Genomic DNA, 17500 nt, shown 5'->3' on the forward strand with positions numbered 1-17500 from the left:
GCAACACAGTGGAGCAGCAACACAGTGGAGCAGCAACACAGTGGAGCAGCAACACAGAGGAGCAGCAACACAGAGGAGCAGCAACACAGTGGAGCAGCAACACAGAGGAGCAGCAACACAGTGGAGCAGCAACACAGTGGAGCAGCAACACAGAGGAGCAACACACACAGTGGAGCAGCAACACAGTGGAGCAGCAACACAGAGGAGCAGCAACACAGTGGAGCAGCAACACAGTGGAGCAGCAACACAGTGGAGCAGCAACACAGTGGAGCAGCAACACAGTGGAGCAGCAACACAGAGGAGCAGCAACACAGAGGAGCAGCAACACAGTGGAGCAGCAACACAGAGGAGCAGCAACACAGAGGAGCAGCAACACAGAGGAGCAGCAACACAGTGGAGCAGCAACACAGTGGAGCAGCAACACAGAGGAGCAGCAACACAGAGGAGCAGCAACACAGAGGAGCAGCAACACAGAGGAGCAGCAACACAGAGGAGCAGCAACACAGAGGAGCAGCAACACAGTGGAGCAGCAACACACACAGTGGAGCAGCAACACAGTGGAGCAGCAACACAGTGGAGCAGCAACACAGTGGAGCAGCAACACAGTGGAGCAGCAACACAGTGGAGCAGCAACACAGTGGAGCAGCAACACAGAGGAGCAGCAACACAGAGGAGCAGCAACACAGTGGAGCAGCAACACAGTGGAGCAGCAACACAGAGGAGCAGCAACACAGAGGAGCAGCAACACAGAGGAGCAGCAACACAGTGGAGCAGCAACACAGAGGAGCAGCAACACAGAGGAGCAGCAACACAGTGGAGCAGCAACACAGAGGAGCAGCAACACAGAGGAGCAGCAACACACACAGTGGAGCAGCAACACAGTGGAGCAGCAACACAGAGGAGCAGCAACACACACAGAGGAGCAGCAACACAGAGGAGCAGCAACACAGAGGAGCAGCAACACAGAGGAGCAGCAACACAGAGGAGCAGCAACACACACAGAGGAGCAGCAACACAGTGGAGCAGCAACACACACAGAGGAGCAGCAACACAGTGGAGCAGCAACACAGAGGAGCAGCAACACAGTGGAGCAGCAACACACACAGTGGAGCAGCAACACAGTGGAGCAGCAACACAGTGGAGCAGCAACACAGAGGAGCAGCAACACACACAGTGGAGCAGCAACACAGAGGAGCAGCAACACAGTGGAGCAGCAACACAGTGGAGCAGCAACACAGAGGAGCAGCAACACAGAGGAGCAGCAACACAGTGGAGCAGCAACACAGAGGAGCAGCAACACAGAAGAGCAGCAACACACACAGAGGAGCAGCAACACAGTGGAGCAGCAACACACACAGAGGAGCAGCAACACAGTGGAGCAGCAACACACACAGAGGAGCAGCAACACAGTGGAGCAGCAACACAGTGGAGCAGCAACACAGAGGAGCAGCAACACAGTGGAGCAGCAACACAGAGGAGCAGCAACACAGAGGAGCAGCAACACAGAGGAGCAGCAACACAGTGGAGCAGCAACACAGAGGAGCAGCAACACAGTGGAGCAGCAACACAGAGGAGCAGCAACACAGAGGAGCAGCAACACAGAGGAGCAGCAACACAGAGGAGCAGCAACACAGTGGAGCAGCAACACAGTGGAGCAGCAACACAGTGGAGCAGCAACACAGAGGAGCAGCAACACAGTGGAGCAACAACACAGTGGAGCAGCAACACAGTGGAGCAGCAACACAGTGGAGCAGCAACACAGAGGAGCAGCAACACAGTGGAGCAGCAACACAGAGGAGCAGCAACACAGAGGAGCAGCAACACAGTGGAGCAGCAACACAGTGGAGCAGCAACACAGAGGAGCAGCAACACAGTGGAGCAGCAACACACACAGAGGAGCAGCAACACAGTGGAGCAGCAACACAGTGGAGCAGCAACACAGTGGAGCAGCAACACAGTGGAGCAGCAACACAGTGGAGCAGCAACACAGAGGAGCAGCAACACAGAGGAGCAGCAACACAGAGGAGCAGCAACACAGTGGAGCAGCAACACAGAGGAGCAGCAACACAGTGGAGCAGCAACACAGTGGAGCAGCAACACAGTGGAGCAGCAACACAGAGGAGCAGCAACACAGTGGAGCAGCAACACAGTGGAGCAGCAACACAGAGGAGCAGCAACACAGTGGAGCAGCAACACAGTGGAGCAGCAACACAGTGGAGCAGCAACACAGTGGAGCAGCAACACAGAGGAGCAGCAACACAGTGGAGCAGCAACACAGAGGAGCAGCAACACAGTGGAGCAGCAACACAGAGGAGCAGCAACACAGAGGAGCAGCAACACAGAGGAGCAGCAACACAGAGGAGCAGCAACACAGTGGAGCAGCAACACAGTGGAGCAGCAACACAGTGGAGCAGCAACACAGAGGAGCAGCAACACAGTGGAGCAACAACACAGTGGAGCAGCAACACAGTGGAGCAGCAACACAGTGGAGCAGCAACACAGAGGAGCAGCAACACAGTGGAGCAGCAACACAGAGGAGCAGCAACACAGAGGAGCAGCAACACAGTGGAGCAGCAACACAGTGGAGCAGCAACACAGAGGAGCAGCAACACAGTGGAGCAGCAACACACACAGAGGAGCAGCAACACAGTGGAGCAGCAACACAGAGGAGCAGCAACACAGTGGAGCAGCAACACACACAGAGGAGCAGCAACACAGTGGAGCAGCAACACAGTGGAGCAGCAACACAGTGGAGCAGCAACACAGAGGAGCAGCAACACAGTGGAGCAGCAACACACACAGTGGAGCAGCAACACAGTGGAGCAGCAACACAGAGGAGCAGCAACACAGTGGAGCAGCAACACAGTGGAGCAGCAACACAGAGGAGCAGCAACACAGTGGAGCAGCAACACAGAGGAGCAGCAACACAGTGGAGCAGCAACACAGTGGAGCAGCAACACAGTGGAGCAGCAACACAGTGGAGCAGCAACACAGTGGAGCAGCAACACAGTGGAGCAGCAACACACACAGTGGAGCAGCAACACAGAGGAGCAGCAACACAGAGGAGCAGCAACACAGTGGAGCAGCAACACAGAGGAGCAGCAACACAGTGGAGCAGCAACACAGTGGAGCAGCAACACAGTGGAGCAGCAACACAGTGGAGCAGCAACACAGAGGAGCAGCAACACAGTGGAGCAGCAACACAGTGGAGCAGCAACACAGTGGAGCAGCAACACAGTGGAGCAGCAACACAGAGGAGCAGCAACACAGTGGAGCAGCAACACAGAGGAGCAGCAACACAGTGGAGCAGCAACACAGAGGAGCAGCAACACAGTGGAGCAGCAACACAGTGGAGCAGCAACACACACAGAGGAGCAGCAACACAGAGGAGCAGCCTTTTAGGTTGTAATTCTGCAAAAGTAGACATTTTCCTACAATTTGTTAAGTTTCTTTTTACATGTTTCATACTTATAACTCATAAAGCTCACATTTACATGTTTCATACTTATAACTCATAAAGCTCACATTTACATGTTTCATACTTATAACTCTAAGCTCACATTTACATGTTTCATACTTATAACTCTAAGCTCACATTTACATGTTTCATACTTATAACTCTAAGCTCATATTTACATGTTTCATACTTATAACTCTAAGCTCACATTTACATGTTTCATACTTATAACTCATAAAGCTCACATTTACATGTTTCATACTTATAACTCATAAAGCTCACATTTACATGTTTCATACTTATAACTCTAAGCTCACATTTACATGTTTCATACTTATAACTCTAAGCTCACATTTACATGTTTCATACTTATAACTCTAAGCTCACATTTACATGTTTCATACTTATAACTCTAAGCTCACATTTACATGTTTCATACTTATAACTCTAAGCTCACATTTACATGTTTCATACTTATAACTCTAAGCTCATATTTACATGTTTCATACTTATAACTCTAAGCTCACATTTACATGTTTCATACTTATAACTCATAAAGCTCACATTTACATGTTTCATACTTATAACTCATAAAGCTCACATTTACATGTTTCATACTTATAACTCTAAGCTCACATTTACATGTTTCATACTTATAACTCTAAGCTCATATTTACATGTTTCATACTTATAACTCTAAGCTCACATTTACATGTTTCATACTTATAACTCTAAGCTCACATTTACATGTTTCATACTTATAACTCTAAGCTCACATTTACATGTTTCATACTTATAACTCTAAGCTCACATTTACATGTTTCATACTTATAACTCTAAGCTCACATTTACATGTTTCATACTTATAACTCTAAGCTCACATTTACATGTTTCATACTTATAACTCTAAGCTCACATTTACATGTTTCATACTTATAACTCTAAGCTCACATTTACATGTTTCATACTTATAACTCTAAGCTCACATTTACATGTTTCATACTTATAACTCTAAGCTCACATTTACATGTTTCATACTTATAACTCTAAGCTCATATTTACATGTTTCATACTTATAACTCTAAGCTCACATTTACATGTTTCATACTTATAACTCATAAAGCTCACATTTACATGTTTCATACTTATAACTCATAAAGCTCACATTTACATGTTTCATACTTATAACTCTAAGCTCACATTTACATGTTTCATACTTATAACTCATAAAGCTCACATTTACATGTTTCATACTTATAACTCTAAGCTCACATTTACATGTTTCATACTTATAACTCTAAGCTCATATTTACATGTTTCATACTTATAACTCTAAGCTCACATTTACATGTTTCATACTTATAACTCTAAGCTCACATTTACATGTTTCATACTTATAACTCTAAGCTCACATTTACATGTTTCATACTTATAACTCTAAGCTCACATTTACATGTTTCATACTTATAACTCTAAGCTCACATTTACATGTTTCATACTTATAACTCTAAGCTCACATTTACATGTTTCATACTTATAACTCTAAGCTCACATTTACATGTTTCATACTTATAACTCTAAGCTCACATTTACATGTTTCATACTTATAACTCTAAGCTCACATTTACATGTTTCATACTTATAACTCTAAGCTCACATTTACATGTTTCATACTTATAACTCTAAGCTCACATTTACATGTTTCATACTTATAACTCTAAGCTCACATTTACATGTTTCATACTTATAACTCTAAGCTCATATTTACATGTTTCATACTTATAACTCTAAGCTCATATTTACATGTTTCATACTGCCATTGTTGACGTGTGTGTGTGTTTGATGTAGGATATTTCACCCTAAACAATAGTTGATAGGGGGACAGCTTGGGGGGAAACAGCCACCAATTGGGGAAAAAGCTAATTTTCAAGTTAGAGGTTAAAGTTCAGTTTAGGCTGCATGTATCAGTAAGGGTTGTGGGTGGTTACAGTCTGGTTTAAGACTGTGAGCGTGCGTGTGTGAGCGTGTGTGTGTGCGTATGTGTGTGTGTGCGTATGTGTGTGTGTGTGTGTGTGTGTGTGTGTGTGTGTGTGTGTGTGTGTGTGTGTCTCACTATGCCTACGTGTGTCTCCATGTACTCTGAGTGCTGATTGGTCACAGACTCTCAATACTGTGCAGTTTCACGTCACTAAGCCCAGCTGTGTTGTGTGACAGTGTGTGTGTGTGCTGTGTGACAGTGTTCTAATGCCTTATGTGTTTATGTGCAGTGCTGCGATGTGGATATTCAGTGGAAAGGCTGTCTGTTTGAAGCGTTCACATGGTATTCCTTTGCCCCACATCAGTCGCCACGGCGACGGGCCTAGTTAAACGTTTACAGTCAAATGATCATAGACTCAAAGGAAACGTTTATGTTCTCCTTCACAGACGAGATGGTTGGTACATCTAATAAACTGAGATGACACTGTGTCTCTGAAGGAGCTCTCGACACGCGTGGTGCGACACAGCGCTGTTTAACCTCTACACCACCAGGTAGACGCAGCGCTGTTTAACCTCTACACCACCAGGTAGACGCAGCGCTGTTTAACCTCTACACCACCAGGTAGACGCAGCGCTGTTTAACCTCTACACCACCAGGTAGACGCAGCGCTGTTTAACCTCTACACCACCAGGTAGACGCAGCGCTGCGCCCCGAGGCCTGTTTAACCTCTACACCACCAGGTAGACGCAGCGCTGCGCCCCGAGCCCTGTTTAACCTCTACACCACCAGGTAGACGCAGCGCTGCGCCCCGAGCCCTGTTTAACCTCTACACCACCAGGTAGACGCAGCGCTGCGCCCCGAGGCCTGTTTAACCTCTACACCACCAGGTAGACGCAGCGCTGCGCCCCGAGCCCTGTTTAACCTCTACACCACCAGGTATCCTCCTCAAAACACCACAGCATTAGTGTCCCTCGCTCTGCAGGTGACACAGTTACCAGTTCTAGTTAAAGGGGCACCTCACCACTTTACCACTGGAAGAGAAGCGCACACGCCAAACTGTGCTCCTCTTAACAGCTTGAGTGCCAGCCTCCGTGTACTATTTACCCCCTTGAGTGCCACCACCCATTTCAATGATAGCGCTTTCATATTTGCGAACCAGTAATTTCGCCGTCGACTAAAGACTCACTTCTTCAACCATTATCTGAAATGATAATAATATAAAAATAAAAAATCTAACCCTGACTAACCTTACTGTCATGCACTTGTCCTTATAAACTAACATACACTGTAACACGCAACACTTTGATAAACATTGTTACTCAGCTGATAGAGTTGTGCCCTTCCTGATGACTTGTCGTACAGAACTTGTAAGTCGCTTTGGATAAAAGCGTCAGCTAAATGACTAAATGTAAATGTGAATGTAAATTAATAAATTTCTTCACATGTACACACCCATCCGCCTGGCCACACCCCCATCCGCTCCTCTACATAAGCGGGGATGTGGCCATACTAACAGCTCCTTCCCTATTTTCACCACCGACAAGTGTCTGTATACACCACTTGAGTTTAGTGCCGAAATAGTTGATGGAAAGGAGCTACGTGGACATTGTATCTTATTTTTTCTCTCTCTCGCCAATTTTCGAGAAAAGCTAAGTCATAATGTCTGCACCTTCGGGGGGTTCGAACGCTCACAACGTCACCAGCATTTCTCCATTGCCGCATCCGCCGTGCGTCGTGGGGCTGCTCTGACTCCACGTCGTGAGTCTGCCTCTCCGAGGGGCCGTTGAGCCGCCGTCTCCCGTGAGATGGCCTAGTTCTGGCCCTGGTTCCCCCGCCAGTGGACGGTCGGCCGACAGGCCAACAGCTCCTCTGGTGGCTGGGGATTTGCGACGCAGGCTCTTCGCCTCTGCTCGCTCCCGTCGTAGGGCGGCGAGCTGCAGGGGCGAACGGCCTGGCTTTGGGGAGGTGCTGGAGCAGAACGAGGGTGCTCTTGCCCTGTCTCCGTTTCCGATGGAAACTGAGGATCACATGGAGGGGGCGAGAGCGCTCTTGTTTGATGCCCCAATGGATTTGTATCATTCTCCCCCTCGGGGTGTGGCAGGGAGTGTTGCGTCTCCTTGGGGTCCCTTGTTGGGTTAGAACTCCGACCCTGAGACAAGATGCCCAGCTATCTGCCGCGTCGGATGGTGGCGCCCGACATGGCAGCCTCCCGTACGTGAGGGACGCGGGCGACGTGGAAGGAGGTGCGCAAGGGGAGTTGCGTGCCTTGTTCCCCAAGCTCATGGCGGCCGCCGCAGCCACTAATGGCGTGGCGTTGCCGCAGCCTCTGCCTGCACCTGTTCCTGATGACATGATAGGTCATCTCTGGCAATGTCGTCCTGTGAGAGAGACAGGCGTTGTCTGCCCATTCTTCCCGTCAATGGAGGCCTATGTGAAACAGGGACTCACTGGCCTTACCCCCGCCTACGTGCCAGTCACGCGGGTGGCGGGTTTTGTCCAGGGACTAAAGGACGGGGTGCCTCGGCTTGATAGCCCGATGACATCCATTCTTTGTCCCGAAGTGGTGTGGGAGCCGTTGCGGAAGCCGGTTCCCCAAGGGAAATCGGCTAGGCAGATGGCTAACTGGAGTGACCAGGCGTACATCGCCGCGACTCAGAGCCTAGCTGCGACGTCCAATATCGCGCAGCTAGCACGCTACATGTCGGGGATGATGGCGGGCGGGTCGGTATTGGACGACCATCAACAGTACCTTCACGCCCAGGCGGCTGGAGCCATCCTGCACCTTACCCAGCTGCAGGCGATAGCCGCCGGGAAAGGGCGCACCCTGGCCACTCTGTCCCAGCGCCACCTTTGGCTGGAGCAGGCGCGGGTGCCGGAACAGAAGAGGATTCCCCTGCTCACGGCCCCCCTCTCCGATGCTGGGCTCTTCGGGTCGGCCATGCAGCAGATGACGGCTGCCTGCAGAGAGATGGAGGAGGAGCGCGCTGTGCTCCAACCCCATTTCCCCCGACCCGATGCCACCGGTGATGGCCGACGGAAACAACGCCGGCAGAGGCCCGCGACCGTTGCCACCACCACCGCTGCTGCTGGGCCTTCCTCCAAGAAGGCCAGGAGTGGAGGGAGTGCCTCGTCCGCCGCAGCCAGCCGCGCCACGCCCGGAGGTGACGGTAGGGATCGACGTGACCAGGCTCCCCGTGGGAGCAAGCACCGGCAGGCGCCGCTAGTGACTCTCCCCTGTTTACCCCTGTTCCCTTCCCCGCCCCAACATATAATTTTGTTACTAAATAAAAGGTCCCTCCTGGTGAGGGACTGGGTTTTTTGTTACAAACTGTTTTTATTCACTTATATATTGGGGATACGGTGTAGAAACCCTCACCTAGCTGTTGTTTAAGTGAGTAGGACAGTTTTCTTATAAATCGTTCTGGTCGCTATATGTGTGCTTGGCAAGGCCTGTGGCTAGCACTCGGTCGAAAGACTTGTCTTCCCTCATCATGAAGAAGACTGTGTTCTTCTTATAGTGGTAAATTTTACCGTTTTATCTGAGGGGGTTGTGTGTATTCTGTTACATTGGAAACATGGCATCGAGTCCACAACTTGGTTGGAGTGTTAGCCTACAGAAGTGCTCGTATATGTAGCTTGTACCGAGGTCTTGACCCTCTCTTAAACGTATGTGTTTTTTTCTTAGACATAAAACACGGGTGACGTGTTTCGCACATGAGCCTAAGCCTTGTATATAAAACCCGTTCGCAAAAGAGTTATCGTCTGTGGCTGGCGTGCATTGGTTTAGCTTATCCTTGTGGATATATATACGCTTTTCATGTAGCATGCTGGCTAAGCGGGTAATGGTATCATCGCTGCTGGTTGTTTTTCATCGTATCCGGGGTGTGGGGTCATGAGGGGGTGAACTCATAAACCTCCCTCCCCCTTTTTTCTGATTGGTCAGGGGGTTGGGCCTCCTGTCCTTCGGGCTTCCTTTTCGCACTGTTTGGTCAGCGCGTCACAGGGTAGGGAGAGGGGCGGGGGAGGGAGTTCCCTGGTCCCACGCCTCTTTTGGGCTGGTGGGTCACGGAATTCCCCCCACCATAGAGTACGTCACTGGGCGCGTTTCTATTGGTTGTGAGACTTCCGTGAGTTCTTTTCAGGCTCCATGTTGTAGACCTCTGTTGTTGTCAAGATGGGTTTTGCGGTGCGTGTAAACTTAAACAAAAGTTTTCTGCTCTGCGCTCTGTTGCATATGTCTTGAGCTTTTGGTCACGTAGCTCAATGTTACATATATCTTTTCAAATTGTTACTCACGTGGGAAGTCTCTCTGGGGGTTCCCTGTCTCCTCTCTTTTATACAGAGCAGGGTTGACAGGGGTGTTTTTCCCTCAGACGCGTCATATGGGACCCATATCTGTGTCGCTTGGCCGGCTTCCTGCCGCTCTCCTAGGCGGCTTGGAGGGAATGTTATCTGGGGTCTTGTTAGAATTACCATTGATATGTTTTGGGTCTCGATGTGTACATAGTGCTGGCCCTGGGTGCTTCTGTGTGGAATCACGCGTGGGCTTGCGCGCCTTGGTTGCTCATTTCATTGTAACAGCGTTTTCATGGGGCAACTGGGATGGAGTTTGTCTCTTCCGAGCGCCTGTGTACTGGGTTAGTCTCGATGAATTCTCGTTCATCTCTGGGGGGAGATAACGGAATAGATCAAAGCATTGGCGGAGGGGTCTCACACCCATGGGGTGGGCCACCGGGTGCGGTGCTTTTATGTTCTGACCGTCTTGGTGGCGCCCTCTGTGATGTTTTAGATCGACACACGTACCTACCCCCCTCTTATGACTGGGGTAGGTGGCGTGATTAGGACACAGGACTGGTTCTGGTCGCGCCGGACCAGGTCAGTTAACCCGTTGTCCGCCTGGGGGCGCAGATCTGCTGTTCTGGTACCCTGAAGGACTTGTGCTTTTTCGGGGGGAAAATGCCGGGTTGGCCCGGGCGTTGCAGGGGTTGATGTTATGGAGGTGTTCGTGGTTATATCACTGCGTGTTATCCTTCACTATTGCTTGGTCCATATTGTGTTGTACCTTGCGCTGTGCTAAAGGAGCCTGGTCCTTCTCCATTCTTTTTTTTAGCCCCTCTCTTCTTCTGCTTGGCGGGGCTGGGAGGGGGCTGTCGGGGTGGTTTTCGTGCCCCTCTGGCATCCCTGTATACGTCCCAGTCCGCCGGGCCCAGGTCCGGACTCGTTCTCGTCGACCTGTTGGCCTGGGTTAACCCCTTCTTGAGAACTGAGACACTTGTACTGCTGTATAGCCGATGTATACCCGCAGTTGTGTTTTGGAGTTTTTTTCTTGGGGGGGTTATAGGAACAACCGCCTCCTGTTAGGTGGTGGTTGGTTTCCAGGTGTGTTGGTAGCGGAGTCGACTCTCAGGGTTAGGCCGGGCTTGACCCCATCTGCCTGCGAGTGTGCCCCCGCACCTTTCATGACGTCTGCCAATCATGTCAGCCTTCTCTGCCTCGGCCCCTCTAGAGGGTTTTTTTTTTTGTGGAGGCTGCGACATGGTGCACAGCATCCCTGTACCCAAAAAATCTATGCCCGCTTGCCTCAACGACTACCGCCCTGTAGCCCTCACCTCCATAGCCATGAAGTGCTTTGAGAAGCTAGTGAAGGGCTACATCTGTTCCTCCCTCCCCATCAACCTGGACCCCCTGCAATTTTCATATCGCCCCAACAGGTCCACGGAGGACGCCATAGCCCATGTGCTGCACACAGAAGCATCACACCTGGACAAGAGGCAGGGGAACTATGTGAGAATGCTGTTCATCTACTACAGCTCAGCATTCAATACCATAGTCCCCTCCAAACTCATAGCCAAGCTCAGGGACCTGGGCTTGAACTATGACCTCTGCCAGTGGGTCCTGGACTTCCTGACGGGCAGACCCCAGGTGGTAAGAGCAGGCAACTGCACCTCCTCATCCATCACGCTCAACATAGGGGCCCCCCAGGGCTGTGTTCTGAGCCCCCTCCTCTACTCCCTGTACACACATGACTGCGTGGCACAGCGGAACAACAACACAATCATCAAATTTGCTGATGACACAGTAGTGGTGTGCCTGATCTCTGCCAACGACAAGAGGGCCTACCTGGAAGAGGTAGAGAATCTGTCACAGTGGTGTCAGGAGAACTGCCTCTCCCTGAACGTCAGCAAAACAAAAGAGATGATTGTGGACTTCAGGAGGTCGGGGGTCAAGGACTACAGCCCCCTCAGCATCGACGGGGCACCGGTTGAGAGAGTGAACAGTTTCAAGTACCTCGGAGCCCACATATCCGAGGACTTGACATGGACCACACACATTGACAGTGTTGTGAAGAAGGCACGACAACGCCTCTACTTCCTCAGGCGCCTAAGGAAGTTCCAAGTCAGTCAGAAGATCCTTAGGAACTTCTACTCATGTACAATAGAGAGCATCCTGACTGGCAACATCACCTCCTGGTTTGGAATAGCACTGCACAAGACCGTAGCAGACTACAAAGAGTGACACGTTCAGCCGAACGCACAATTGGAGGGGGGCTTCCCACCCTCCAGAACATTTACAACAAGCGGTGCAGGGGGAAGGCTAAGAGAATTATTAAGGACTCGAGCCACCCGAACAACTGCCTCTTTGAACTGCTGCGGTCAGGCAAGCGATACCGGAGTCTTAAGGCGAGCACAGAAAGACTCAGAAGAAGCTTCTATCCCCAGGCCATCAGGCTGCTAAACGAACAATAAACACTATGCAACAACCATCAAATGCACACAGCACACACACCCACACTCACACACTCACTTAAACCACACAAACACACTTTATATTTATTGATAAAGGATTTGCACTACAACTCGTACACCCACTGTAAATTGTACCTAAATTGCACCTCATCCCATTTCTGCCTTGCACTATATAGTATTGTATTAGTACACTGCACAGTATTGTATATTATATGGTAACTCAGTTACGTCTATTCTGCATCAAACATTGTACATATGTCTATACTGAACACTGACCTAATTTTTTTTTTTACTTCTAATTTACATGCTATACTATGTTATTTTATTAATCATACTTATCTTGTCTTGCACAGTCTCTGGAGCGTAACAGTAAGAAGCATTTTGTATAAAAGTATTCTGTACTTCTGTATGACAACTATTAAAGCAACTTGAAACTACCAAATGCCCCTTCCGCCGGGGTGCTGTTTTCAGCAGACCCCTTAGGCGCCTGTCTAGTCCGCAGTGCTCCAGGCACAGGTCGAGTCCTTCTGGCCTGTTGCCTGGATTGAGGGATCAACCTCTTTGGGGGTTGTCTCCCCGGTGCGCTGCCTGGTCCCCCTGTGGGGGTCTAGCCTCTTGAGGGCTTCAGGGCGGTGTGCTGTATGGGGAAAGGGCCTGCTCTTGGATGGGCCCTGTCCGATACGCTGGCGATGTGGGGGGTGGTGTCACTGGTGACCGCCTGGTGGGGTCTCGATGCTGCGGCGTCGTTGGCCTCACCAGGCCCCCTTTTCCGGGGGGTCTTGACCCTTCCTGGGGCTGGGTCCTCCTTCGCGCTCCGCTGCTACGGCCTTGCCACGGGGTTGGGTTCTTGACCTTCACCCCGTGATATTAGGGGTTGTAACAGTTTTTTTTTCTTCCCGTTCGTTCCCTAGTGGCATGTGGGTTGCGCGCCTGTGTAGTCGTGGGTTCTTCTGTGGGGAGGTAAGTCCCACGATCTGCTCACCCTGTGCGTTTGAGTTGCTAAACCCTCTTCGCACAGTCGGATCCGATTCCCTCCCGTCCTCCACTAGGGGGGTCCAGGGGCTCGGGTCCTCCCCGGTTCTGATGGTTGTGGGGTGCCTCAGCGGGTACATTTGTTGAGCTTCCGCTCTGCTCAGCTCCTGTGTTCCACTTAAACGCAGAGCGTAAGTTATACGATATATAACATACGGTTATCCTATAACCATAGTTATATGAGTATAGCGAGCGCTCTGCGCTGACTCACTGAGGAACCCGTGGTCTTCGCCTTCGGTGGTGAAAGACTTGGGAAGGAGCTGTTAGTATGGCCACCCCCGAGTTGAGTGAGGAGTTGATGGTTGCAGTTAGGAATGGGAGGATGTCTGGTGCTATGGTCTGGAGGAGTGGGGAGGGTAGCTGGTCCAGCTGGCAAGTAGTCGGACGGTTTGACGTTACCAGTGTCAGGGTCTCTGCTTCTGTAATGGGAGAGAACGATGACAGAGTGAAGGATGAGGTTCTCGATTCAGCATTTGGAATGGGTGGGGGTTGGGAGAAGGAGCTTACATGTCTGATCATCACATGTCCTCCTCACAACATGTTAGTTACATGTCTGATTATCACATGTCCTCCTCACAACATGTTAGTTACATGTCTGATTATCACATGTCCTCACAACATGTTAGTTACATGTCTGATCATCACATGTCCTCACAACACAACATGTTAGTTACATGTCTGATTATCACATGTCCTCCTCACAACATGTTAGTTACATGTCTGATTATCACATGTCCTCACAACACAACATGTTAGTTACATGTCTGATTATCACATGTCCTCACAACACAACATGTTAGTTACATGTCTGATTATCACATGTCATCCTCACAACATGTTAGTTACATGTCTGATTATCACATGTCCTCACAACACATGTTAGTTACATGTCTGATTATCACATGTCCTCCTCACAACATGTTAGTTACATGTCTGATTATCACATGTCCTCCTCACAACATGTTAGTTACATGTCTGATTATCACATGTCCTCCTCACAACATGTTAGTTAGACTGCTCCCCCTGGCTGCGTGCTGGTAAACTACACCTGTGTCTGGTGTTTTGGACGTGCGTCTTGCTCTGAGCAGGCAGACGAGAGGACACCTCTTGCTCTGAGCAGGGAGACGAGAGGACACCTCTTGCTCTGAGCAGGGAGACGAGAGGACACCTCTTGCTCTGAGCAGGCAGACGAGAGGACACCTCTTGCTCTTCAATCACACAGATCTATAAATATGTGCCCATGTGAACGGGTGTTGTTGGCTGCCATGGCCGCTGAGCTCCGTAGGGAAGCCTGTTTAGTAATGACAGCAACCCTAAAGAATACAGTCTGGGATCTTCCCTCTTCAGAACCTCTGGTTCCGTCGTTCAGAACCAGAGCAGATCACCAGCATGTCGTCCAGAACCAGAGCAGATCACCAGTGCATTCCTCAGTATCTCAACAGGCCAGGTCTCCACCGGTGTGTTATGTAAGTCAGGTCAGTGTTTATAGGGGCCTGTTTGCATATCGTATCACTGATAACATCTAGCAACCAGGATGGAACACAACAGCCCTCACTGCTAAACCTAACAACAGCCCTCACATTAACATCTACTGCCAGGACACAGGCCTCACATTAACATCTACTGCCAGGACACAGGCCTCACATTAACATCTACTGCCTCCAGGACACAGGCCTCACATTAACATCTACTGCCTCCAGGACACAGGCCTCACATTAACATCTACTGCCTCCAGGACACAGGCCTCACATTAACATCTACTGCCTCCAGGACACAGGCCTCACATTAACATCTACTGCCAGGACACAGGCCTCACATTAACATCTACTGCCAGGACACAGGCCTCACATTAACATCTACTGCCAGGACACAGGCCTCACACTAACATCTACTGCCTCCAGGACACAGGCCTCACATTAACATCTACTGCCTCCAGGACACAGGCCTCACATTAACATCTACTGCCTCCAGGACACAGGCCTCACATTAACATCTACTGCCTCCAGGACACAGGCCTCACATTAACATCTACTGCCTCCAGGACACAGGCCTCACATTAACATCTACTGCCAGGACACAGGCCTCACATTAACATCTACTGCCTCCAGGACACAGGCCTCACATTAACATCTACTGCCTCCAGGACACAGGCCTCACATTAACATCTACTGCCAGGACACAGGCCTCACATTAACATCTACTGCCTCCAGGACACAGGCCTCACATTAACATCTACTGCCTCCAGGACACAGGCCTCACATTAACATCTACTGCCTCCAGGACACAGGCCTCACATTAACATCTACTGCCTCCAGGACACAGGCCTCACATTAACATCTACTGCCTCCAGGACACAGGCCTCACATTAAAAATGCAACGATGCCCTGTGCGGCCACAGCGAAAGCAGCGCTTCTCGTTGACCCGCCTCTGCCTCTCCGCGTCAGAGAGGCTCAGAGCTCCCAGCTGCATGGGCTCGTCGTCACCCCGGTGCTCTCTCATGGGCTGGTATGCCGGTCGTTCGACACCAGAAGAGGGGCGGAAGAGTACCTGTGACGAAGCCTCCCTCTCGCGCTCCCTCTCCCGATGCCGATTGTCCATTCGTATGGCCAGGTTGATCAGGAGATCCAGGTGCTCGCGTAGCTCCCGTGTAGCCAGCTCGTCCTGCATGCGAACGGAGAGACCATGCAAGAAGTGGACACAGCAGGGAATCTCAGACCAGGCCGCCTCTCGAGCCACAATGCGGAAATCAATGGCGTAGCCTGCTACAGTGCGAATGCCCTGCCGGCAGGACATAAGTCGACCGCCGGCCTCGTAAATGGAAATCACCCTGGAGGTATCGAATACACAACGTAACTCCAGGGTGAAGGCATCCGCGCTGCGGCAGACCGCAGACCCACTCTCCCACTCCGCTGTGGCCCAACTGAGAGCACGGCCTGTGAGGAGGGTTATGATGTATGCTACCCGAGACACATCACTGGGGAAAGTACGAGGTTGCAATTGGAATATGAGAGAGCACTGGGCGATGAACTCACCACCGCATGCTGGAGCCCCTCCGTAACGATCCGGCGGTGGCAGGCGTGGCTCCCGGTATTCCTCCCGATCCACCGGATACCCCAGCTCTCCTTCCCCGCCGATCGGTGACGCTCCTGATGTTGATCTCCTCGCCGATGCCGTCCCAGCGGCTGCAGAGCGGGCCTCGTTCACCGCCGCCAACGCTGTTTCAGCCGTCTCTTGAGATGTCAGGGAAAGATATCCCAGTCGACCCAGAACTATTTACTGCTAAACATGTCTTGAACTACAGCCCCTACTGCAAAACCTAACAACACCACTCACATTAACACTTTAACTGCCGGGAAACGCTTTACAGCGTCATTCCCGGCCATGCTCAAGTTGCCGAAGGACACTTTACAGCGTCTTTAATATCAATATTTCAAAAATCTGTGATCGGATTCATATTTCCCCTCCGCTGGCCTGAGATCCACCAGGAGGACCCACTGAGCTCTCTGGCGGTTCAGGAGCGCCATCTGGTGGCCGATCGGCGCAATCGCCAAACAGGAAGTGCTGTGGAGGTTGTGCTGGTCGGCCATATTACTTCCGGGCACTCGGTTTGGCTGCCGCCACTCTGGCTCGTCACAATATATAGCGATCCATTGCCAATAACTCGATAAACAACATGATTTGGACGTATATAGTATTATACAAGCTGGAAATGGTTCATCAGGATAAACATCCCATAATCAAAAACGGTCTACACCACGCTGATCGTCCAACGGCGTGAGGAAGATCCGGTAAGATTCAGCGTTATTCTTGAACGTGTTCCATATAAACTGTTATGATGAACATATGACCCACACTAGATGAATGATATAACGCTGCCCACGGAATTATAAACGATCCCCCGCCCATCCGGTCATCATCAGATCATACGTAGATCATTCTAGAAGTACGTCCAATTGAAATTTTTTATATCGCCCCGATTGCCATCAAACTGTATTTCATCATCAATATAATGCATTTGGGGCTATAGATCACGTTCTGGAGAAAGCTGCAGAAAGAGATGAAAACATACTTATACATTAGACCATACTTTACTATGAATATGTGAATGAAAAAGTTTAACGTTGCTACACAATGAACAATACACATAGGACTTTGAATGGGCCATAATAATGGCAATGTATCAATAGAATTTAAAAAGTTATAGCCATGCAAAGAAGGGGTACTTATCCATAGACAAATAGAGCTGGCAACCCATGGTATATCATGAATTTAACCTCCGGCACCCAT

General features: G+C 50.2%; 1 protein-coding gene across 1 annotated transcript in view; it reads left to right on the forward strand.

Moving 5' to 3' along the window:
• Positions 1-17500, forward strand: part of eeig1b (estrogen-induced osteoclastogenesis regulator 1b) — a 127959-nt gene that overhangs the window by 24012 nt on the left and 86447 nt on the right. The window lies entirely within an intron of this gene.

The sequence above is a fragment of the Notolepis coatsorum genome (assembly GCF_963971535.1).
Source record: "Notolepis coatsorum genome assembly, chromosome: 11".
NCBI lineage: Eukaryota > Metazoa > Chordata > Actinopteri > Aulopiformes > Paralepididae > Notolepis > Notolepis coatsorum.